The following is a 25,054-nucleotide window of genomic DNA, read 5'->3' on the forward strand; positions in this document are numbered from 1 at the left end:
TCCCTTTGGAAAAAGAATTGAGAACCAGAGGACACAGATTTAAAGTGATAGGCAAAAGAATCAAAGGTGACACAAAGAAAAGCATTTTTTTTACACACAGTGATTGGTCACGATCTAGAATGTGCTGCCTGAGAGTGTGGTGGAGTCAGATTCAATCATGTCTTTCGAAAGGAAATTGGATAAGTAGCTGAAGAGAGAAAGAGAAAGAGAGAGCTCTGAGGAGGGGATAGGGGAACGGACTCGGCTAAATGATTCTTGCAGAATGACTGCACAGGGTCAACAGAAGGGGAGGCATGGGTTCACAGTGGTTAGCACTGTTGCCTCACAGCGCCAGGGACCTGCGTTCGATTCCTGGCTTGGGTCTGTTTGGAGTTTGCATGTTCTCCTTGTGTTTGCGTGGGTTTCCTCCGCGTGCTTCGGTTTCCACCCACAGTCCAAAGATGTGCAGGTTAGATTTATTGGTCATGCCAAATTGCCCCTTAGTGTCAGGGAGAATGAGCTAGGTAAATGCACGAGGTTATGCAGATAGGGTCTGGGTGGGACTGTGTTTGGTGCAGGCTCGATGGGCCGAATGGCCACCTCCTGCACTGTAGGATTCTAATAGCCTCCTTCCATGCCATGTAACAATTTTATGATTCAACATTGAAAGTAAATAGTAGTCAGTTTAATATCCTACCCAATATCTCACACTGAGAAAATTGGGCTATTATCTGGTTCATTTTGCTCAGTAAGCTATTGCTTTGTAAAACAGTGAATGCTTTCAGTTTCACATTAGTCCTTCAGGAACACAGCCCCTCTACAAAACACTCAAGCATTCATCTTCAAGGCGTCAGCCTTGGCTCAGTGGTAGTACCGTCACTTCTTAGAAGCCACGAACTGAGGCAACTGCACATATTAGCTTCACCGGATTTACTGGAGCTACAAGTTAAGCTGGTCATTTCTATGTTCTAACGTCCCACTCTCTACTTCACGTTGCAGCAAACCAAGTGATCAAAGCAGTGCTGGACATGTAATAGACTTTAATAACATTTTAGTTTTCACTGTATCAACAAGAACTCATGCTTTTTATGGCACCTTTAATGTGTTAAAAGATCCTAAAGCACTTCACGGGGGCGTCATCCAACGCTATTTTGATACTGAACACCATAAGAAGGTATTAAGACATGTGGCCGAAAGATAAAGCGAAGAGCGTCATAAAGGGGGATTGAGATATTGAGAGGCAAAGAGGTTTAGAGAGGGAGTGCCAGAGCTTCAGGCCTCAACAGCTGAAAGGCCCATCATGAAGAAAATCCGGAGCTGTGACGGAAACCTGGCATATGGCAAATAATTTGCTTAAACATATCCTTTGTTTCGGGATGTAATTTCTGAATCGTCCCTCATTAAAAGGCACTGAAAATGAACAGGCAGGAAAGGTTTATCGAACAACTTGGTAAATCTAGTCAGCAACTGAGCCACACAAGGCCGGAAAGATTTGAGCTTAAACTGATGCTTCTTTATAAAAGTTTATTCATTAGCCTCAAGTAGGCTTACGTTAACACTGCAATGACGTTACTGTGAAAATCCCCGAGTCGCCACACTCCACCCGCCACCTGTCCGGGCACACCGAGGGAGTATTTAGCATGGCCAATGCACCAAACAGCACATCGTTAGGACTGCAGGAGGAAACCAGAGCACCCAGAGGGGACTCACTCAGACGCGGGGAGAACCTGCCGGCTCCACGCAGACAGTGACCCAGGGCGAGAATCGAGCCCAGGTCCCTGGTTCTGGGAGGTGGCAGTGCTAAAGTCTGTGCCACCGTGCCGCCCAAATTAGCCTTTCAAAATCAGCACCGTGGGTGGTGAATGCCTTCATACTGCCACCTCGACGGCTGTGGGTTCTTGTCAAAGCTTCAAAAATGAAGGAAGGTGGAAAAATAAATTAAAAAGCCGTAAAACAAAGCCCCATTTTTTCACCGGAATCCTTGACTGTAAATTAGCCCATCAGTCACAGTTTGACACTAGTCTACCTTTCCAAACCACTTCAGCTTCAGTATTACCCTGTGCCATTAAATTATGTGCTACACAACTCCAAACATAGCAGTAAATTCATCACTATGACACTCCTATGTTCTGCTTTAAAATCATTAGTCTGAACAAAAAACTGATACTATCCATCTTGTGCTAGCCCAGATTAAAAGGTCCTTTATGTTGTTATCGACACTAATGTTGCAAACTGAAAGATTCAGGACAAATGAACGGATTAACCCATTCTGCCTTTATCCCACACCCGCTCCTGCCCTTCTCCTTCAGCCTATTTGCTGGAATTCACCTTGTCAAACCCTGTACTAGAAAAATAATTAGTTCCCTCCTGTTGTCACTTGAACAGGATACGCAAGGCAAATGAAAGTCTATGAGACAAGATTTTGCGCTGTCATTTTAGCAAATCGTTCAACTTAGTAGAACTGGGTTTAGAACATAACTTATATTATTTTCAGAGCTCCAGCAGAAGTTTGAGTTTCCTGTTTCATTGAATTTTTGAAACATTTTGCACAATCTCCACATATTTCGAGTTGCATTTCGCTCACTGAAGCACTTCTGAAGGTTTTTTTATTAATTCATGGGACATGGGTGTCACTGGCTGGCCAGCATTTATTGCCCATACCTTGTTAATGAATGAATTTATCTTATTTATTATTTATTGGTGTCACATTTACATTGCAATGAAGTTGCTTTGAGAATACCCCAGTCGCCACACTCAGGTGCCTATTTGGGTACATAATGGGAGAATTTAGCATGGCAAATGCACCAAATCAGCACATCTTTCAGTCTGTGAGAGCAAACCAGAGTATCCAGAGCAAACCCACGCAGACGCGGGGAGAATGGACAATCTCCGCACAGACAGTCACCCAAGCTGGGAATCGAACCCAAGTCCCTGGTGCTGTGATGTGGTGATGCCGGTGATGGACTGGGGCGGACACAGTAAGAAGTCTCATAACACCAGGTTTAAGTAAAACCACTAGACCATTGCCTCCCCACAAGTAATAATGTAAGAATGACAGCAGCCAATCTGCACACAGCAAACTCCCACAAAAAAACAAAGTGATAATACCCAGGTAATTGATTCTTTTGTAATGTTACCCAGGGGATAAATATTATCCAGAACACTAGTAACTTCCCCAATTCTTCGAAACGGTACCATGGGATATTTTAGATTCACCCGAGCAGGTAGATAGGGCTTCAGTTTAACACTTCATCCCACTGGGAGTATCACCAAGGGTACAGCACTCCCTCAATACAACGTTCACACGTCAGCCTTTATTTTTGTGCCCTAGAGTGGGACCTGAACCCAGAAACACTGACTGTGGGCCCTTCTCCTTTCGTAGCTATTGGTTTCCACATGGACCATGAATTCTGGCAGAACCCACGCATCCCGAAAAATGTTTTGGACCTCCCGTCTCAGGGATGTTTTCTTTCCTGCCAAGAGAGGGCGGCACACCACCCAGGACTCACATCGACAATTACCTGTCCATTTCACCTACTGATGCACTGTTATAACCAGAGCACTTTGCTGTGTGTCACTCACCACCAACCGCTCCCTCCCAACACCAACCAATGTAGTAACCTGTCCTGGTTTGGAAGTGTCTTACAGATGGCAGATCCATGCGCATCCTGGCACTTTCTATCCTCACTAAGTAGTCTTACAACACCAGATTAAAGTCCAACAGGTTTATTTGGTAGCACGAGCTTTCAGAATGTCACTCCTTCTTCACTTTCTATACCCTTCCAGCTGCCTCCCATTTTGTATCCCCCTGACCTTTCAGGAGCTTTGGGTGGTCAACTTCTAGAATATGCACTCCAGGAAAATCCTGAGCTTGAGGCTGAGCAACTGGAGGTACTCTTTGCACGTGCAGTTATTCAGGACACGGGAAGCATCCTGGAGTTCCCGCGTGGTACAGGAATTGCACGTCTTAGCTTGCTACCATCTTGTTTAGAAGTCTCCCTTCTTAGGTTTTATCGATACAGTATATCAGGTCTATAGAAAAAAAGGAGGCAGAACAGATCATTTGGCCCTTTGAGCTTGCTTTACCGTTCATTATGATCATGGCTTAATCAACTCAACAGCCTAATCCTGCCTCCCCACTTTGATCCCCTTCACCCCAGGTAAACCTTCAGAGAATGCAGTTCAATCTTCAGGTACACCTCAAGGCCTCCCATATTTAAACTCTTGTCTGAATATGTCCCCTGCTGTTCTGACAGCGACCTGCTAATGCTGTCACTGAAAGCCAGTTCCCGAAGCAAAGGAAACAAAGCAATGAACCAGCCATCCACACTTTCTGCCTTAAAGCAACAGAAACCTACTGAAAAACATCGCACTCATTAGGCCTTTCAACTTCTTTTCTAATTACGAAAAGGCTAAGAGCCAGGTTTGATTCATTGTTAATTTAAACTAGTTTCTCTTAAGTGTTATTACCAATATTACCACCAAGATCATTAAATCATACTGCGGTTCAGAAGAGTTTCAATGATGAAATCCCTGCCGTATTCTAATGGCTTCAGCTACAAAGAATGTAATTAATCCACTTTGGCATAAAGCCACAGTTCCTGATTTTAACAGACATTTCCAAAGTGGCACAAAGATGTCTGCACACTGCAGGCAGGGTTCTAAGACCTGATATTCATCAGGGTACGATGAAGCCACTGCGTACTTATTGTGATCTTAACTGTGGCCTGTGCAGGGGATGCTTTCTCAACAGGTGAATGTGGCCTCAAGGAAGCTGGGAGCAAATGGAACAACAGGGCGGCACTGGTGCCTCATGCGCCAGGGATTGGGTGTCTGTGTGGAGTTTTCACGTTCATCCCGTATCTGCGTGGGTTTCCTCCGAGTGCTCTGGTTTCCTCCCACATTCCAAAGGTGTGCAGGTCGGGTGGATTGGCCATGCTAAATGACCCCCTTAGTATCCGGAGATGTGTACACTAAAGAGGATTTTAGCTGAGTAAGTATTATGAGGATAGGGAGTGGACCAGGGGAAGATGCTCTGTCAAAGAGTTGGTGCAGACCCGTTGGGCCAAAAGACCTGCTTCTGCACTGTCGAGATTCTATGATTATATGAAGCCAGGAGTGAATCAGCAAAAGGAGGCTAATACCGGAGTGCAGAGCTGCAGAACACTCTGAGGGGAAAGGGCAGCAGTGAGTAGTCCTGGTCCACGTCCGTACTAACATCAGTAGAAAGAGAGATCAGGTCCTGTGGGCAGATATTGTTTTACTTATTCGTGGGACATGGGCATCGCTGGCTGGCCAGCATTTATTACCCATCCCTAGTTGCCCTTGAAGGGCTGTTGAGAGTCAACCACATTGCTGTGTGCCTGGAGTCTGAAGTCATGTATAGTCCAGACCAGATAAGGGAGATTTCCTTCCCTAAAAGATTTTATTGAACCATTTGCTTTCACTGACAACCAAAAATGATCATCAGTAGATTCTTATTTCTAGATTTTTTTAATTGAATTCAAATTTCACCATCCTCTGTGGGAACCCCAAAACATTAGCTGAATTTCTGGATTAATAGTCTAGCAATAATACCACTAGGTCAGCAACGCCCCGTCCGAGGGGGCTAGGATATAAACTAGCAAGCAGGACCTCAAGGGTAGTCACCTCTGTGTTATTCCTGGTGCATCATGCTGGTGAGTACAGAAGTAAAAGGACGCCACTGATAAATATCTGGACAGATGGTGTTAAAGGGAGGGTTTGAGATTCCTGTGACGCTGGTAGCAGTTCTGCGAGGGATGGGACGTGGACCGGTCGTTCACCAGAACAGACTTGGGGCCAATGCTTGTGGGGCGGTTTGCGTGTGCGATTGGAGAGGCTTTAAACCAACGTGACAGGGCGCTGGGAATGAACAGGTATCAGAAACCCAGTGGCCATATTTGCTTGAATAACAGTAAAGACCACATTCAGGAAAAGTAGCCTGTTGTGGGAATCGTAAGATTGTAAATTATTTCTTAAGTGGATATATTCACTTCCACCTTCTGTCAGGAATGCCTGAGGTCACACACCAACTGACTCAATAAGAGCCTCTTCTCTGCAGACTTTTGAATGGGCTTACCTTGCATTAAATTGATCTTTCTCTACACTCTAGCTATGACTGTAACACTGCATTCTGCACCCTCTCTTTTCTTTCTCTATGAACAGTATGCTCTGTCTATATAGCATGCAAGAAACAATCCTTATCACTGTATGCTAATACATGTGATCATAATAAATCAAATCAAATCAAATCTCATTGGGTGGCTTGGTGGCACAATGGTTAGCACCGCTGCTTCATGGCGCTAGGGACCCAGGTTCAATTCCAGCCTCGGGTTACTGTCTGTGCAGAGTTTGCACATTCTCCCCGTATCTTCGTGGGTTTCTTCCAGGTGCTCCGGTTTCCTCCCACAATCCAAACATGTGCAGATTAGATTGATTGGCCCTGGTAAATTGACCTTAGTGTCAGGGGGATTAGCAGGTAAATGAGGGTTATGAAAATAGGGCCTGGGTGGGATTGTGGTTGGTACAGACTCGATGGGCCACATGGCCTCCTTCTACGCTGCAGGGATTCTTTGAAATCAATTAACAGAAGATAACTATAATTTTCCAGTTGGATCATGCCCCCTCTTTAGGCTGAAATGCAGCCAGGGAATGAATGCATCTTCTCGGTGGGTATATCAGTTGGCAACGAGCATGCTTTTCCAGACTCCCTGCTCTTCGAGCTTGTGCCTCCATTCCCGTGGAGAGAGTAGGCTCGAGACCCCAACTCCTGTTTTTCCCTCTCCACAGATGCTGCCAGACCTGCTGCGATATTTTTTCAGCACTTTCTGCTGTTTATTTAACATTGCGATGATCGTTTGCGCGTAGACCAAATCTCTCCCCTTTTCCTATTCTTTTCAAAGCACTTTTAATTCAGCTTACATAGATGTCCTAATGCTTTGCCATTTATTCCCCAGCTTTCAACTTTTACACGATGCCGCGTTACTCCCCGGCATCGTAAATATGTTCAAATGGTGTTCAATTTTCTCCAGCAATTTAGCTGGTACAATATTTCATTGCTGCACCACAGCAGCTGAGCAGATAATGCTCTCTTTCCCATCAGTGTACAGAGGAAGGAAAGTATTAACAACTCGGGTGACACAAGTGCTAATCACAACATTTGTACTGTCAGCTCTGAGGGGGCAATTAATTTGTAGAGGAAATGCAAAGTAGGGTTGCCAAGATTTATATTTACTTTGGACAGCACATGCCAATTCTGTGCGTGTACGCTGGCGACCATTTTCCATTCCTTGGGAAGGACGCTGTGAGTTTTCTGGTAAGCCACTCACTGCATGCAGGGACCTACACGTTTTTATTTGATCTGATTTGATTTATTATTGTCACATGTACGAGTATATAGTGAAAAGTGTTGTTTCTTACACGCAATACAGGCAAGGCATGCCGTACATAGAGAAGGAGAGGAGAGGATGTAGAATGTAATGCTATGCTCATAGTTTCGGTGTAGAGAAAGATCAGTTTAATATATTTGATTTGATCATATTTATTATTGCCACATGTATTGGGATACGGTGAAAAGTATTATTTGGGGCGGCATGCTGGTACAGTGGTTAGCATTGTTGTCTCACAGTGCCAGGGACCCAGCTTCAATTCCCAGCTTGATCCATTGTCTATGTGGAGTTTGCACATCGCCCCGTATCTGCATGGGTTTCCTCTGGGTGCTCCAGTTTCCTCCCACAGTCCAAAGATGTGCAGATTAGGTGGAATGGCCATGATATATCCTCTCTAAGTGTACCCAAACGGGCACTGAATTGTGGCGACAAGCGGATTTTCACAGTAACTTCATCGCCATGTTAATGTAAGCCTACTTGTGACTAATAAATCACATAAAAAACAGACAAAGCGTACCATTCATTGAGAAGGAAAGGAGAGGGTGCAGAATGTCATGTTACAGTCATAGCTAGGGTGTAGAGAACGATCAGCTTAATATAAGGTAGGTCCATTCAAATGTTTGACAGCAGCAGGGAAGAAGTTGTTTTTGAATCGGTTGGTATGTGACCTCAGACTTCTGTATTTTATTCCTAATAGATGAAGGCAGGAGAGAGAATGTCCGGGGTGCATGGGGTCCTTAAACATGCTGGTTGCTTTGCCGAGGCAGCAGGGGGTGTAGACAGAGTCAATGGATGGGAGGCTGGTTTGTGTGATGGACTGGGCTATGTCCACGACTCTTTGCACTTTCTTGTGGTCTTGGTCAGAGCAGGAGCCATACCAAGCTGTGACGCACTATTAACACTTAAGGTTAATTCTCTTTATCAAACCAGAGAGGTCAGGATTTTCCAGTCCAGCCTGCAGCGGGTGTGGCGAGACATTCAAGCCTAGGTTGACATCGATGGGACCAGAAGATTCCACTGGAGGGACGGACCAGGAAATCACATTGAAAGGCTGCTACTTCTTGCATCCAGTTCAGACAGAAATTCAAACAGCTAGTTTCTAGTAATTCCTACAAAATGAGTCTGTCTGAACAATTCCCATCCACTCTTCTCTGCCTGGCTGAACTTGTTCTATCTCTCAACAACTTCTCCTTTAACTCATTTCGCTTTCTCCAAATCAAAGGAGTAGCAATTAGTACCCACATGGATCCTAAATACACCTGTCTTTTTATGGGGTATGTGGAACATTCCTTATTCCCAGGCCTATCCAGGTCCCCTCCCACAACTCCTTTACCAGTACATTGATGACTAGTTTGGTGCCGCTTTGTGTTCTTATCCATACCTCGAAAAATTCATCAATTCAGTTTTCAGTTTCCACTCCTCCATCACCTTCATCTGGTTCATCACAGACACTTTTCTTCCCTTCCTTGACTTTTCGGCCTCCATTTACAGCAGTAGACTATCAATATCCATTACAAGTCCACAGCTATCTGGACTACAGCTCTTCACACCCTACATCCTGTAAGGACTCCGTCCGTTTCAGATCCTTTCAGATTTGTTCTGATGATGCCACTTTCCAAGGTGGTGCTTCTAATGTGTGCTCCTTCCACAACCTTGATTTCTCACCTACAGTTATCGACAGGCCCTCAACAGCGTGCAGTCCACCTCCTGCGCCACCCCCTCCCCTCCCTCCCACAAGAAGGATAGAGTCTCCCTTGTTCTCATATTTCACCCAATTAGCCTCTGCATGCAAAGCATAATCCTCCGCCATTTTCGCCAACTCCAGTGGAATGCCACCACCACACACATTTTTCCTTCACTCCCTCTGTCAGCATTCCACAGAGACCCTTCCCTCTGGGATAACCTACTCCACTCCTCCACTATACCCAACACCTCTTCGGTCGCTCATGGCACCTTCCCATGCCGTCGCAGAAGGTGTAACACCTGCCCCTTTACCTCTTCCATGCTTACCATCCAAGATCCAAAACACTTATTCCAGGTTAAGCAGCATTTGGTCTATTGCATTCGCTGCTCCCAATGTGGTCTCGCCTCTATCAAAGAGACCAAATGTAGACTGGGTGATCGCTTTGCTGCGCACCTTCAGTCTGTGCCCTATCAGGAACCTGTCCTCCTGGTTACTTGCCATTTTAACATACGATCCTGCTCCCATGCCCACATGTCTGTCCTTGGCTTGCTGCAACGGTCCAGTGAAGCTCAATGCAAACTGGAGGAACAGCATCTCATTTTCCAACTAGATGCTTTACAGCCTTCCTTTCTCAACATCAAATTCAGCGACTTCAGTTGATTTGCTCTACCTCACCTTGATTCCTTTGTTTTTATTTTATTTAATTTTTACTGTTTTCTACATTTTATTTCTTTATTATCTTTCTTCATTTTTCTTTCCCCTTCACTATTTCCTCTGCTTGATCCCTCTTTCTTTATCTTTCCTCCCCCTTTGCTTCCCCTTCTCCCTACCTTTTTCTAATTTTACCTCTCTCCATTCTCTCCCCCCTCCCTCCACACTTTCATCTGTCACAGTTTACCCTCTGATTTCAGCTTCTCTGCTGTTTGCCCATTCACACCCTTTATTCTCTCCACGGGCTGCCATTAGCAGCCCTCTACTTTAGGTTCTGTGGGCTATGAGTCACCTTTCATTCCCTCAACCTGCAGTATAAATATCTCCCACTTTCTATGCCTTTTAGCTTTGACAAAGAGTCACCTGGACTCAAAACATCAGCTCTTTTCTCTCCTTACAGATGCTGCCAGACATGCTGAGATTTTCCAGCATTTTCTGTTTTGGAATCTGCTGTCAAAAGTCTCTGCTACTGCATGTAATTTTATATACAGAAATGATACACACATATACACACACCACAAAGAGATTTTGACAGAGAATTCCAATGAACCAGAGTGCCCTGAAGCCCCAGAATCCAATTCTCAATCCGTGCCAATAAAAGTTATCATAACTCATTCTATTGAATGGGCTATGAGACTTGAATTTGTTCCAATTGGATGGCATTTCAACCATATCTTATCCAGTAAAACACTCATGCGACTCGACGAACGTTGTCTACCTGATATGCTGCAGGAAAGGATGTTCCCAGGCATGGTACACTGGGGACACCATGCAGACGCGATGACAACAGATGAATGGACATCATGTAACAATCACTAGGCAGGAGTGTTCCCTTCTAGTCGGGGAACACTTCAGCAGACAAGGGCATTTAACCTCCGATTTTCAGGTAAGTGTTTTCCAAGGCAGCCTTCAAGACACACAACCACGCAGAACCGCCAAGCAGAAACTGATAGCCAAATTCCGCACACATGAGGATGGCCTCAATCAGGATCTTGGGTTCATGTCACACTTCATGTAACCCCCATCATTTGGCCTGGGCTTGCAAAATCCTACAAACTGTCCTGGCTTGAGACAATTCAGACCTCTTTAACCTATGATTATCCCTCTCTCCACTCACACTGTCTGTACCTATAAAGACCTGATTATCTGTAAAGACTCGCATCCCAACCATGATCTTGCAATTGTGTTTTTTTCTATATATGCCATAATTACGAACCCAACTCTCCACTCATCTGATGAAGGAGCAGCGCTTAGAAAGCTCATGATTCCAAATAAACGTGTTGGACTTTAACCTGGGGTTGTGAGACTTCTTTCAGAAAAATAAAAGCTACATTTTGAGAAAAAGTTCATTGATACTTTCGGCAGAAGTATTGATTAATCAATTGGTAAGGCACTGATCTTAAGTCGTCTGGTTCATCCAAGATGCAACATTCATCAAAATCAACCTTTGAAAAATTCCCTCGGAACTTATCACTGAATTTAAACAACCATGCTTTGGTTATTTTGGACTCCATATCTAAGGGAGGATGTGCTGGCCCTGGAAAGAGTCCAGAGGAGGTTCACAAGAATGATCCCTGACGGGCTTGCTGTATGAGGAATGGTTGAAGACTCTGGGTCTGTACTCGTTGGAGTTTAGAAGGATAGGGGGGCAACTTATTCAAACTTACAGGATACTGCGAGGCCTGAAGACGGTGGACTGAACAGGAAACACTAGAACCAGAGGGCACAACCTCAGGCTAAAGGGACGACCCTTTAAAACAGAAATGAGGAAGAGTTTCTTCAGCCAGAGAGTGGTGAATCTGTGGAACTCTCTGCCGCAGAAGGCTGTGGGGGCCAGGTCATTGAGTATCTTTAAGACAGAGATAGATAGGTTATTGATTAATAAGGGGACCAGGGGTTATGGGGAGAAGACAGGAGAATGGGGATAAGAAAAAAATCAGCCATAACTGAATGACGAAGCAGACTCAATGGGCCAAGTGGCCTAATTCTGCTCCTATGTCTTATGGAGTTATGGTCTAATCATACACATTCCTGTCAACAAATCTTTCTGAAGAATTTTGTGTTCATCTTTTTCCGAATTTCCTCTCATGATATTTCTTTTTGAATTGTTCGCTGTTGTTCAGTGGTGGCCAGATCAGGTAGGGACAGCAGATTTCCTTCCCTAAAGGACATTAGTGAAGCAGATGGGTTTTTATGACAATCAACAATGGTTTCATGGTCATCATTCAGCCTTTAATTCTAGATTTTTATTAAATGCAAATTCCACCAACTTCCTTGGTGGGATTTGAATCACTAAGCTGGATTATTCGTCTAGAGATCATAGATCCCTACAGTGCAGAAAGAGGCCCTTCGGCCCATTGAGTCTGCACCAAACACAACCCCACCTAGGCCCTAGGCCCATATCCCTACATATTATACCACCAATCCCTCTAACCTACACAGCCCTGGACACACTAAGGGGCAATTTCTTAGCATGGCCAATCAACCTAGCCTGCACATCTTTGGACTGTGGGAGGAAACCGGAATACCCAGAAGAAACCCACGCAGACACGAGGAGTATGTACAAACTCCACACAGACAGTGACCCGAGCTGGGAATCGAACCCAGGACCCTGGAGCTGTGAAGCAGCAGTGCTAACCACTGTGCCACCATGCCGCCCTGTCTAGTAACAGTACCACTACCTCCCTTATGTGCTGCAATGTCAGAGGCGATGGATGGGATTTTCCGACCATTCTCACCCTAAGGGTGGAAATTCCAGCCCATGGTCCACCCCGCCCGCTACGATTCCCATGGTGGATGGGACTGAAAAATTCCACCCAATGTAATTTTGATGAGACGTTAAGATGAGGCTCCTTAGCCACTTGCTCTCTCAGATGGATGTAAAAGCTCCCAGGATAGGAGAACATAAGGAGAGCTCTCTCTTTCTTCTATTCTTACTTTTCCTTCTCTTGGGTTCGGGGGTCTGTATGAACTATACTCGTAAGATCAAATTTATTGCCCTTTCCAACCTTAACTGCCCCGAGAAGCTCTCGATGGGCCTTTTTCTTCAGTAGTGTAAAATAATTTATTACTCAACAGAAGCAAAAAGATCCTGAGGTTGTGCGCTGAACTGACGTTATGGAATTCAGTGTCAAATGATGCGATTTATTCTCATGAGTTGTGCACTAAATTGCTGTACCTTTTCCTGAAGGGAACAATCGTTGTTGAAGTAACATTTCCAAGTGAGGGCGGGGGTTGGGGGAAGGGCAGTAGGAGAGGAATTTCCCACATTCTCCCAGATTAGCACTGGATTTCCATCAGAAACTGCAGTGAACACTGCGTTAGAGTACTCTGTTATGTCATGAGGCTCGATAAACTAGCTAACCTTTTCCTGTCCATCCGAACGCAAAGGGCAACACTTCCCCAACAGTGATACCCTACCCAAACTGATCATGGAACCTCTACAGGGCAGAAGGAGTCCATTCAGCCCATCGAGCCTGCACCAACTCTCTGACAGAGTGCCTTCCCCAGGCCCCCTCCCCTGCTCTATCCTCGTAACCCTACACGTTTCTCATGGCTAATCCGTCCAACCTACACATCTTGGGGCACTAAGGGACAATTCAGCGTGGCTGAATTGGAGGAAACCCACACAGACACAGGGGAGAATGGGTAAACTCCACACAGATAGTCACCTGAGGCCGAAATCGATCCCGGGTCCTTAGAGCTGTGAGGCAGTAGTGCTAACCACTGTGCTGTCGTATCGCCCCTGTCCCTTCTTGCCTGATGAGTAGAGGTGTTCACTGACAATCCATGGAAGGAGCCTCTCTTTAGATTTAGCATCAAATAACACTTAAAACCATTGTATCAAGAGATAATAGTACAGAGAAGCTATAATGTGAAGGAAGGCCCATTTATTTTTGTGTGTGCAAATCACATGTGCAAGTCCTTCTGATCACAATCACCTACCCCAGTAGCCTTCTCCTTTATGTGGGCTATGGGTCGTCATTAAAGGCTTTTGCAGACCACAATGCACATTTTAAACATTTCTTTTACATAGCGTATGGCTGACAAAGCTCAAACTCATCAACTGGTGGATATCAACAACGCAATTATTTCTACTAGGTTGTGACACACACTCACAAATACATTGTGCATACTATTACACAAGGATGTTTGTGGTGCGAATTACACTGCAAGTAATAGTGTAACATTGATCATGATACGTACAAGGTACATGTAATTGCATTTTTTTCATTGACTACCTGCAGTACCCTCGCAGACTAGTTTTTAGGTGCCCAGATCACCACCAACTCGTCCTGGCCCCCCCCATGTTGACACTATAGTTAGGAAAGCCCACCAATGACATGGTGGCACAGTGGTTAGCACTGCTGCCTCACAGCGCCAGGGGCCTGGGTTTGATTCCCAGCTTGGGTCACTGTCTGTGTGAAGTTTGCTTGTTCTTTCCATGTCTGCGTGGGTTTCCTCCAGGTGCTCTGGTTTCCTCCCACAGTCTGAAAGACGTGCCAGTTAAGTGCACTGATCCGAGCAGGCTCCGAAGTCTGGCAACCAGGGGAATTTCACAGTAACTTCATTGCACTGTTAATGTAAGCCTTACTTGTGATTAATATATAAACTTCAAACAATGGCTTTGCTTTCTCAGAAGACTAAGGAAATTTGGCATGTCAACTATGACTCTCACCAACGTTTACAGATGCACCATAGAAAGCATTCTTTCTGGTTGTATCACAGTTTGGTATGGCTCCTGCTCTGTCCAAGTTTGCAAGGAACTACAAAAGGTTTTGAATGTAGCCCAATCCATCAAGCAAACCAGCCTCAAGGTTTGTACGATCCTGCCCGAGGTCAAAGGAGAATGCCGTTCTCTGAGCCTTGCCACCCCCCGATTCATAGCATATAGAACCGTACAGTGCAGAAAGAGGCCCTTCGGCCCATCAAGTCTGCACCGAACACAATCCCACCCAGGCCCTACCCCCATATCCCTACATATTACACCCACTAATCTCTCTAACCTACACATCCCTAGACACTAAGGGACAATTTCTTAGCATGGCCAATCAACCTAACCCACACATCTTTGGACTGTGGGAGGAAACCGGAGTACCCGTAGGAAACCCACGCAGACACAAGGAGAATGTGCAAACTCCACACAGACAGTGACCTGAGCTGGGAATCGAACCCAGGACCTTGGAGCTGCGAAGCAGCAGTGCTAACCATTGTGCCACCGAGCTGCCCACTGTGATTCTACAATTCAGACCAATTAATAAATATATCCACAATAGTCTTCCAAAAAGACATTCATCACTGTGTGGCTCCTTTTAAAAATTAACCTGTGAAGAATTACAATGGACATGTATTTTCTTCCTGTATCTGCTTGGTAAATTTTAATAGCGTTGAAAGGGATAATTTCATTGGGGTGAGTGATTTAAGGTTAAATTAACAAATAAATTAAAGGAGAAGCAGTCTGGGTTCAGTAATAAATTCACTTTACAGTGTTGGCCCCAATACATCTTTCCAAGTATCTGTAAGCAGCACTTCTTCTTCAAGGTATTAGAAATATATTTCAAAGTTCATTATAATTCTTTGGCAATTGATTTATTGAAGGGGACACACTCTACAATCACTTTTCTTTTTAGGTTTAGGTTTATTTATTAGTGTCACAAGTAGGCTTACGTTAATGCTGCAGTGAAGTTCCTGTGAAAATCCCCTTCGTTATTCACGAGGTGTTGATGGCATTGGCTAAACCAACATTTATTGCCCTTCAGAAGGTGGTGGCATACTTTCTTCTCGAAGCACTGCAGTCCATGCGGCGAAGGTCGTCCCAAAATAACGTTAGGGAGGAAATGTCCCATTTGACAATGAAGGATTGATGAAACATTTTCAAGTCATGGTCGTGTCGGACTTGAAGGGGAACTTGAAGAAAATGGTGTTCTCATGTGTCTGTTCACCTTGCTGCAAGGGATGTGTTGTTGCAATTTATACAGGGCTTTGGTGAGGCACACCTAGGTATTGTGTGCGGTTTTGGTCTCTTTCTCAGAGGAAGGATGCTCGTGCTCTCGAGAGAGTGCAGCGAATGTTTATCCGGCTGATTCCTGGGATGGCGGGACTGATGAATGAGAAGAGATTGAAAGGTTAGAATTGTTTCGCTGGAGTTCAGACGAATGAGGGGGGATTCATAGAGACTTATAAACCTCTAAGAGGACTGAACAGGGTAGATGCAGGGAGGATGTTCCCAATGATGGGGGAGTCCAAAACCATGGGTCACAGCCTGAGGATTTGGGGTAACCATTTAGGATGGAGGTAAGGAGACATTTCTTCACCCAAGTCTGTGGAATTAATTTATTTGTCACAAGCAGGCTTACATTAACACTACAGTGAAGTTACTGTAAAAGTCCCCTAGTTACCACATTCCTGCACCTGTTTGGGTACACTAAGGGAGAATTTAGCATGGCCAATGCAGCTAACCAGCAAGTCTTTCAGACTGTGGGAGGAAACCAGAGCACCCAGAGTAAACCCATGCAAACATGGGCAGAATGTGCAGACTCCGCACAGACAGAGACCCAAGGTGGGAACTGAGCCCGAGTCTGTGGCACTGTGAGGCAGCAATGCTAACCACTGTGCCACCGATGTCAAAACATTGAATGTATTCAAGGTGTGTCTAGATATAGCACTTCGGGTAAATGGGGATCAAAAGTTATGGAGAGAAAGCAGTGCCTGATTCAGGCATAAGCTAAACAAGCTACAGTGGGGCTAGGCAGAAAAATGGTTCGGCTCAGCCAAGAAGGGCCAAAAGGTCTGTTTCTGTACTGTAATGCTTTATGGTTCTATGGACCTGAGTTCAATTCCCACCACAGCAGATGGTGATATTTAAATTCAATAAAAACCAGGAACTTAATGTCTAATGATAACCGTGAAACCATTGTCAATTGTCATTAAAACGTTTCTGGTTCGCTGATGTCCTTTAAGGAAGGAAATCTGCTATTTTTACCTGGTCTGACCTACATGTGACTCCAAATCCACAGCAATGTGGTTGACTCTTAACTGTCCCCTCAAGGGTAATTAGGAATGTCTACATCCCATGAGAAGAAGTTTATTTTCAGAATGGCAACAATTTGTCCATCAAGTGGCATTATGGAAGGAAGCATACCGTGTCCTCCAGATCCCACTACTTCATGGGACATCTTGCCCCATGTGACTAAACATCCGCAAGCCAAGAATTAGTCAGATGCAATGTTAAGTAATGAATTCACTTTACACTTTTGGCCCCAGTATGTCCTTCCTAATATCTGGAATAAACATACATTCTTCAAAGTATTAGAAAAGATCCATGGCAGATACGTGCAATCCTGAGCTGATATTCCCTTTAATTGGGGGAGAGCAGGAGATGATTGTCAGAAAAATCCACCACACTGGCTGAGAGCCTTAGGGAGGAGAAGCTGCTGTCCAGATCACGTCTGACCTACATCTGATCCTGAGATCCACAGAAACATGGTGAATCTTACAAGACCGTAAGACATAGGAGCAGAATTGGCCACTTGCCCCATCTAGTCTGCTCCACCACTCAATCATGGCTGATATGATTCTCATCGCCATCTCCTGCCTTTTCCCTGTAACCCTTGATCAACTTATTGATCAAGAACCTATCTATATCTGACTTAAAGGCACTCAATGACCAGACCTCCACAGCCTTCTGTGGAAATGGGTTCCACAGATTCACCACCCTTTGGCTGAAGAAATTTAGAACATAGAACACTCCAGCACAAACAGGCCCTTCGGCCCACAAGTTGCACTGATCATTTCCATACCCACCAGGCCATAGAACTATCTATAACTCCCAATCCCATTAAATCCCATGTACTCATCCAAAAGTCTTTTAAAAGACCCCAGCGAGTTCGCCTCTACCACCACCGACGGCAGCCGATTCCACTCACTCACTACTCTCTGATTGAAAAACTTACCTTTGACATCTCCTCTGTACCTGCTCCCCAGTACCTTAAATCTGTGTACATCTCCTCTGTGCTTGCTCCCCAGCACCTTAAACCTTTCTCCTCATCTCAGTTTTAAATGACCATCTCTTCACTCTGAAATTGTGGCCTCGAGTTCCAGTCTCTCCCACTAGTGAAATCATCCTCTGTACATCCACTCTGTCTAGGTCTCTCAATATTCCGTAGGTTTCAATTAGAACCCCTCTCATCCTTCTAAACTCCATCAAGTATAGACCCAGATTCCTCAACCGGTCCTCATGTTACAAACTCTTCATTCCTGGAATCATTCTTGTGAACTTCCTCTGAACCCCCTCCTCCAGGTATGTTATTTGCCCTTTTGAAATGACTTAGCCAGCCAGCCAGCCACTCAGCTTTGCAGCAAACAGCTTTGGAAAAGTCCTGACGGTGGTTTCATTAAAGGGAAGTCGTGTCTGACAAATTTACTGGAGTTCTATGAGGATGAGTCTAGGGCAGTGGATAGAGGAGAGCCGGTGGATGTGGTCTTTCTGGATTTTCAGAAGGCGTTTGATAAAGTACCTCACAAGAGGTTATTGCAGAAGGTCAGGGGACATGGAGTTGGGGGTAGGGTGTTAGCGTGGATAGAGGATTGGTTGCCAAATAGGAGGCAGAGAGTGGGGGTCAACGGGTGCTATTCGGATTGGCGGGTGGTGACTAGTGGAGTGCCCCAGGGGTCGGTGCTGGGGCCTCAGCTTTTTACCATTTATATAGATGATCTGGAGGAGGGAACCGAGTGTAGGGTGTCGAAATTTGCTGATGACACCAAGATTGGGGGAACGGCAAATTGTGCGGAGGGTGTGGAGAGTCTGCAGAAGGATCTAGATAGGCTGGGCGAATGGGCCAGGAAATGGCAAATGGAATTTAATGTTGGCAAGTGTGAGGTGGTCCACTTTGGTAGGAATAATGGTAGGAAGGACTATTACTTACGTGGCGAAAAACTGCAGCAGGCAACGGTGCAGAGGGACCTTGGGGTCCTTGTGCATGAGTCGCAAAAACCCAGCTTGCAGGTGCAGCAGGTGGTCAGGAAGGCGAATGGGATGCTGGCCTTCATAGCGAGGGGGATTGAATATAAAAGTAGGGAAGTCTTGCTGCAGCTGTATAGGGCATTGGTGAGGCCGCAGCTGGAGTACTGTGTGCAGTTTTGGGCGCCACACCTGCGCAAAGATATTTTGGCCTTGGAGGGAGTGCAGAGGAGGTTTACTAGGCTGATACCGGAGTTGAGGGGGTTGAGCTATGAGGAGAGGCTGAATAAACTAGGCTTGTACTCGTCAGAGTTTAGAAGAATGAGGGGAGATCTCATTGAGACGTATAAGATGATGAATGGGATGGATAGGATAGAGGTGGAGAGACTCTTCCCGCTCAAAAAAGACAGTAGGACTAGGGGGCACAGCTTCAAGATAAAGGGGGGGCGGTTTAGAACGGAGTTGAGGAGGAACTTCTTCACTCAAAGGGTGGTGAATTTCTGGAATTCTCTGCCCGTTGAAGTGGTGGAGGCTGCCTCGCTAAATATTTTTAAGACGCGGGTTGATGGGTTTTTGATAAGAGAGGGCATTAAGGGTTATGGGGAGAGGGCGGGAAAGTGGAACTGAGCCACGACAGATCAGCCATGATCTTATTGAATGGCGGGGCAGGCTCGAAGGGCTAGATGGCCTACTCCTGCTCCTATTTCTTATGTTCTTATGTTCTTAATGAGGTACATTCCCCATCCCATGAAGGAACAAAGGACAAAGAATCCATATCTGCTGCTCACAGGCATCTTTGGCTGGACTATTACACCCAGACTTTGACAGAACCACTGAACAATTTGCTCAGGCTCTCTTGCAGCCAGGGAAAGCATCAATATTGCAGAGTGCAACTTAAAAGCACAGGGAGCAAATGAGGAATAGCAATTCGTGTTGCAAAACTATCGAGAGATGCCTGAAGTTCATTTTTTTTTTGAGAGTCTTCAATTTGTGAACCAAGTGAGGATTTGGTACAATCATTCTGAATGAGTTTCTGCGAACACTAATGGAAGTGGGAATAGAGGGAATAGCATTACTAACCACTGCAGTCTCCTTCATTGGTTATGTATTGGAGCCAAAAATCAATTTTTTTGACTAACTTGGCTGAAGGGTTTTATTTCTCTTTTTTATGGTTGCCCCTGGAGATTTTATGGCTGTCAAGAGTTAGTGATGTAAGGAGTTTAATATCTGAGCATTTTGCACCACGTTGGCTGCCGAAAGCTCACTCGAGTGCACGGTGGCACAGTGGTTAGCACTGCTGCCTCACAGCGCCAGGGACCCGGGTTCAATTCTGGCCTTGGGTGACTGTTTGGAGTTTGCATCCCTGCATGACTGAGTGGATTTACTCCAAGTGCTCTAGTTTCCTCCCGCAGTCCGGGTTAGGTGGATTCGCCATGATAAATTGCCCGTCAGTGTCCCAAGATGTGTACGCTAGAGGGATTAGTGTAGTAGATACATGAGGATAGGACCGGGGTAGAGAATTGGTGCAGACTCGATGGGCTGAATGGTCTCCTTCTGCACTGTGGGGATTCTAGTCTATGATTCTATTCTGTGCATTTTGCCATCTCAGTCCTTCAGAACTCCATCAGTCTGTTGCACTCACAAAATTCACAATGTCCTGCCTGTGAGGTTGCACCACACTGAATAAATGGCTTAGGTTTATGTCCAAAAAGGGGTTTCAGAAAAAACATTAGATGCGTTGTCGATATTGAAAGAATTATGCAAATAATTGGCATGTCAGTATATTATGCATCACCTGTTGTTTTTCTTATCTGGCGATTCGGCAGCATGGTGACGCAGTGGTTAGCATTGCTGCCTCACAGCACTAGGGACCCGGGTTCACTTCCTAGCTTGGGACACTGTGTGGAGTTTGCACATCCTCTCCCTGTCTATGTGAGTTTCCTCCGGGTGCTCCGGTTTCCTCCCACAGTCCAAATATGCGCGGGTTAGGTTGATTGGCCATGCTAAATTGCCCCTTAGTGTCAGTGAGATTAGTAAATTAAATATAAGGGGTTATGGCGATAGGGCTTGGGTGGGATTGTGTTCAATGCAGACTTGATGGGCTGAATTGCCTCCTTCTGCATGGTTTAGATTCTATTGTTCTATGGATTCAACTTTGTAGTTGAGAGATTGCAGAGAGTTTATTAATGGTGATTCGATAGCAGGGCAAAAGGGTAAACAGGATATTTCCTGGTATGAAATGCTGGTGCTGGTGTCCTGCCTGGGGAGGTTGCCACCTCGCTCTATCCTGGACAGCTTCTTTCTCACCATGGAACATTCTCCAATTTTGCCTTGTTTTGCAAATGGAAGGCCCAGTCATGCTGTAATGGGAAAATTATTGCAGGTGTAATCAACCACTCTGATCTGGAACCTCCTTCACAATCGGGTTCTCACCAACCCCAATGAAAATAGAGACGAGGGACAGGGTTTTAATGGGCTGACGGGGGTCACTCTCACCCATCGGGGAACCAGATGGAATCCCCATTGGGTAGGGCTTGATGGATTCAAGTGAATTGGCCATCGGCAGATTTTTCTTTGCGACTGAGGCCCCCGGATGGATGTCCTGCCCACCAAGGGTCAAGACGGGCCACTCATCATTGCCCTCGGTGCCAGTGGGAGTGGTGGCCGCTGAGGCTCAGGATCGTGGAGGGGCTTCAGGCCATTGGTGATGAAAGATGGTACGGTGAACACAGGGTGGGGGTGTCGCAGGAGTCGGGGGGGGGTATTGTAAAGGGTGGTTGGAATCAAGGGCAGGGGAGTGGCTTTCAGTGGCCGACTGACACTCACCACCCCCCCCCCCCCCCCCCCATCCCCCAACCTGCCCAGCTGCCTAATGCTGGATCCCGCGATCGATTAGTTATAGAGTGACCTGGCCCCACCACTAGAGGCTATTGGCAAATCATTGGCTTTGAGAGATCCTGCAACCTACACTTAATCCCTGACCCTCCATTACATTGCAGTGTACTCAAGGGTAATGGAGTCAACTGAACCATTAATTAAACTAACTGACACCCTGCCCGTGGTTGCTAGAAATCACCTCTTTCCAGCCAGAAAACTGACTTGGGAACTTGCCCACAATTAAAAGGGGTGATCTTACCTGCCCGTCACGCCAAGCTGCAGTGTAGTCAGAAGATTTGGTGACCAGCCAAACCTCCATTCACTGCAGGGGAATGGGAAAATCCTGCCGGCATGAAGAGTGGTAAGATTCCGGCCATAGCGGGCCGGCCCACGGTGTTTCCCATTACGATGGGCTGCGTACAGTCCAGCCCAAGATTCCCAATGCTCTGCTGAACTTTTCATGTCACACTATGTGTAACCCCCACAACTTGCCTGGACTTGCAAAATCTCACCAACTGTCCTGTCTGGAAACAATACACATCTCTTTAACCTGTGCTTAAAGCTCTTTCCGCTCACATTGTCTGTACCTTTAAGAATTGATTCGCTGTAAAGACTCACATTCCAATAATTATGCGTGTAAATTGAGTTTGTGTCTTTGTGTCATTTTTACGACCAGAACTCCCAGCCACCTGACGAAGGGACAGGTTTCCAAAAGCTTGCGGTGTTTGCTACAAATAAACCTGTTTGGACTTTAAACTGGCGTTGTGGGATTTCTTTGTGTTTTACCTCAGTCCAACGCCGGCCTCTCCACATCAGAACTTTTATTTATCATGGAATCCTACAGAACAGAAGGAGGCCATTTGGCCCATCGAGTCTGCACCAAACACAATCCCACCCATCCCCTATCCTTGTAACACCATGCATTTACCCTTGCTAGTTACTTTAACACTAAGGGGCAATTTAGCATGGCCAATCCACCTAACCAGCACATCTTTGGATTGTGGGAGGAAACCGGAGCACCCGGGGGAACTCTATTCAGACATGGGGAGAATGTGCAAACTCCACACAGACGGCGACCCAAGCTGGGAATCAAACCCAGTTCCTAGTGCTGTGAGACAGCAGTGCTAACCACTGCGCCACCGTGCCGCCCACATTTATATTTGATTTTGATCCTGTTCTCAGTCTGGTATGATGGAAAAGCGATTCAACTAAAGCGCGTACTCTGGCCTCCCTCAGGAATCCTGACACAGTTTCTTCAGCTGAGAACTGGCCACATCGCGGATTGCGTGTGGGTGACTGCGGCTTTCTAGGTAGTACTCTTTGACAAACAGGATGCAGATTGCACCAGTCAATATTTGCACATTCAGTGGATGAAATGTGCTCCACATTCATAAAATGAATGGCATTTCCAGACAGGGCCTTTATTGTCACACTTGTTAAGCCAAACAAAACAGTGCAATTTCAGATGGAACCAGCCAAACAAGCACAAAAGGTCACAAAATTATAAATGCAAGTACATCACGAACAGAATGTCTTGCATTCAATTTCCACATTTTTTTTGCACACTGGTTCAACATTCAAACAGCTAATTAGGTCCCCTCCGGTGGTACAGTGGTTAGCATTGCTGCCTCACAGTGCCAGGGACCCAGGTTCGATTCCAGACTTGGGTCACTGTCTATGCAGAGCCTGCACATTCTCCCCGTGTCTGGGTGGGTTTCCTTCCACAGTCCGAAAGACGTGTTGGTTAGGATGCATTGGCCATGCTAAATTCTCCCTCGGTGTACCCAAACAGGCACCAGAGTGTGGCAACAAGGAATTTTCACAGTAACTACATTGCAGTGTTAATGTTAGCCTACTTGCGATACGAATAAATAACGAAATAATAACCCTGGCCCAAAAACCACAGGTCAAAACTGCACAATTACTCTTCATCACTTGCTCATGAGGTTTCACAGTTAGACTTTCGCTAAGAAACCGTGCAGTGCGCAGCAATAAAACTTTTAAATAGTTCAGTATATTTTTCTAATGCTTCTTCACAATTTTAGATCAGGTTATTCACAGTTGGAGAATTGGATGTTCTTATTGAAAATGTTCACGTTGACGATAAATCCTTTTTTAGCTGCCTCAATAAAATTGGACCAGGCTATCACTCTCACATATATCAAGGAATACTTTTTAATAGAAAGGAAGTTAAAAAGAAATAACCACCTTCCATTCCGCTGCCCAAATTTTCTGTTTCCCGAAAGATTTTATCTATGTGATTATGCAAGTTAATTTTAGCACAACCATAGATTCCCTCCAGTGCAGAAAGAGGCCATTTGGCCCATCGAGTGTACACTGACCCTTTGAAAGAGCATCCCAACCAGGCTCTCGCCACTACCCAATCCCTGTAACACCGCACATTTACCATGGCTAGTCCACCCAACCTACACATCTTTGGACAATCCTTCTAACCTGTACATCTTTGGGCTGTGGGAGGAAACCCTCGCTCACAAGGGGAGAATGGGCAGACTCCGCAAGACAGTCGCCAGAGGCCGGAATTGAACCTGGGTCTTCTTTTTTCCCTCCAGTTCCCATTATCCTCATTTAACAACAGCTCCAGCTAAGATCAATTTATTTATTAGTGCCACAAGTGGGCTTACATTAACACTGCAATGAAGTTACTGTGAAAATCCCCTAGTTGCCGGGCTCCAGCGTCTGTTCGGGTACACTGAGGGAGAATTTAGCGCGGCCAATGCACCTAACCAGCACATCTTTTGGACTGTGGGAGGAAACCAGAGGACCCGGAGGAAACCCATACAGACATGGGGAGAATGTGCAGGCTCCACACAGACAGTGACACAAGGTAGGAATAGAACCTGGGTCCCTAGTGCTGTGAGGCAGTGGTGCTAACCACTGTGTCACCTAACCTGAAGCCTGGCCTATCACTTCAAATGCCTTTTGCGCTCAATCTCCCAACTGTGCCCTCACAGATAATCCATCCAAAACTAGTTGCGCTTGAAGTATCTTACAAACATACAAAAAAACTAACACTGCACTGAAGTGATTTCAAGCATTTTGCATCCTTGGCTATTATCCCAGTTAGAAAAGAAAAACTCACAAGTACCCACTCCTACAACGAGGAAGGTTTCTCTTTCAAGGGAAAATAACTGATGCACGGTTTCAGAGAAAAAATATACAGATTTATCATATTAACTTTCTTTCTTTGTCCAAAACATCTAGGGACTGAAAGAAAACCATTTCACCATCCACAATGAGGGAGCAGTCAAAGGAACAAATTAGCTCCACAGTGCAAATGTAAATTAGTCATGACAAAAGCTTGTGTTTCGCTGCTGATGCACTTACCCTTGTTTCCAGCTTGGCCCTTCAGTACTGGGGAACATTAGTGTCACCAATCATATGTAATGAAAAGCCCCATCATTTGTTAAGCACACT

The 25,054-nt window shown here is 45.5% G+C and overlaps 1 protein-coding gene across 1 annotated transcript in view; it reads right to left on the reverse strand.

The window, feature by feature from the left end:
• The window catches only part of LOC145343701 (protein kinase C-binding protein NELL1-like), an 828,548-nt gene that overhangs the window by 442,814 nt on the left and 360,680 nt on the right, over positions 1–25,054 (reverse strand). The gene's annotated exons all lie outside the window — the stretch shown is intronic.

Source organism: Carcharhinus amblyrhynchos, chromosome 6 (assembly GCF_965287045.1).
Source record: "Carcharhinus amblyrhynchos chromosome 6, sCarAmb.v2.hapA, whole genome shotgun sequence".
NCBI lineage: Eukaryota > Metazoa > Chordata > Chondrichthyes > Carcharhiniformes > Carcharhinidae > Carcharhinus > Carcharhinus amblyrhynchos.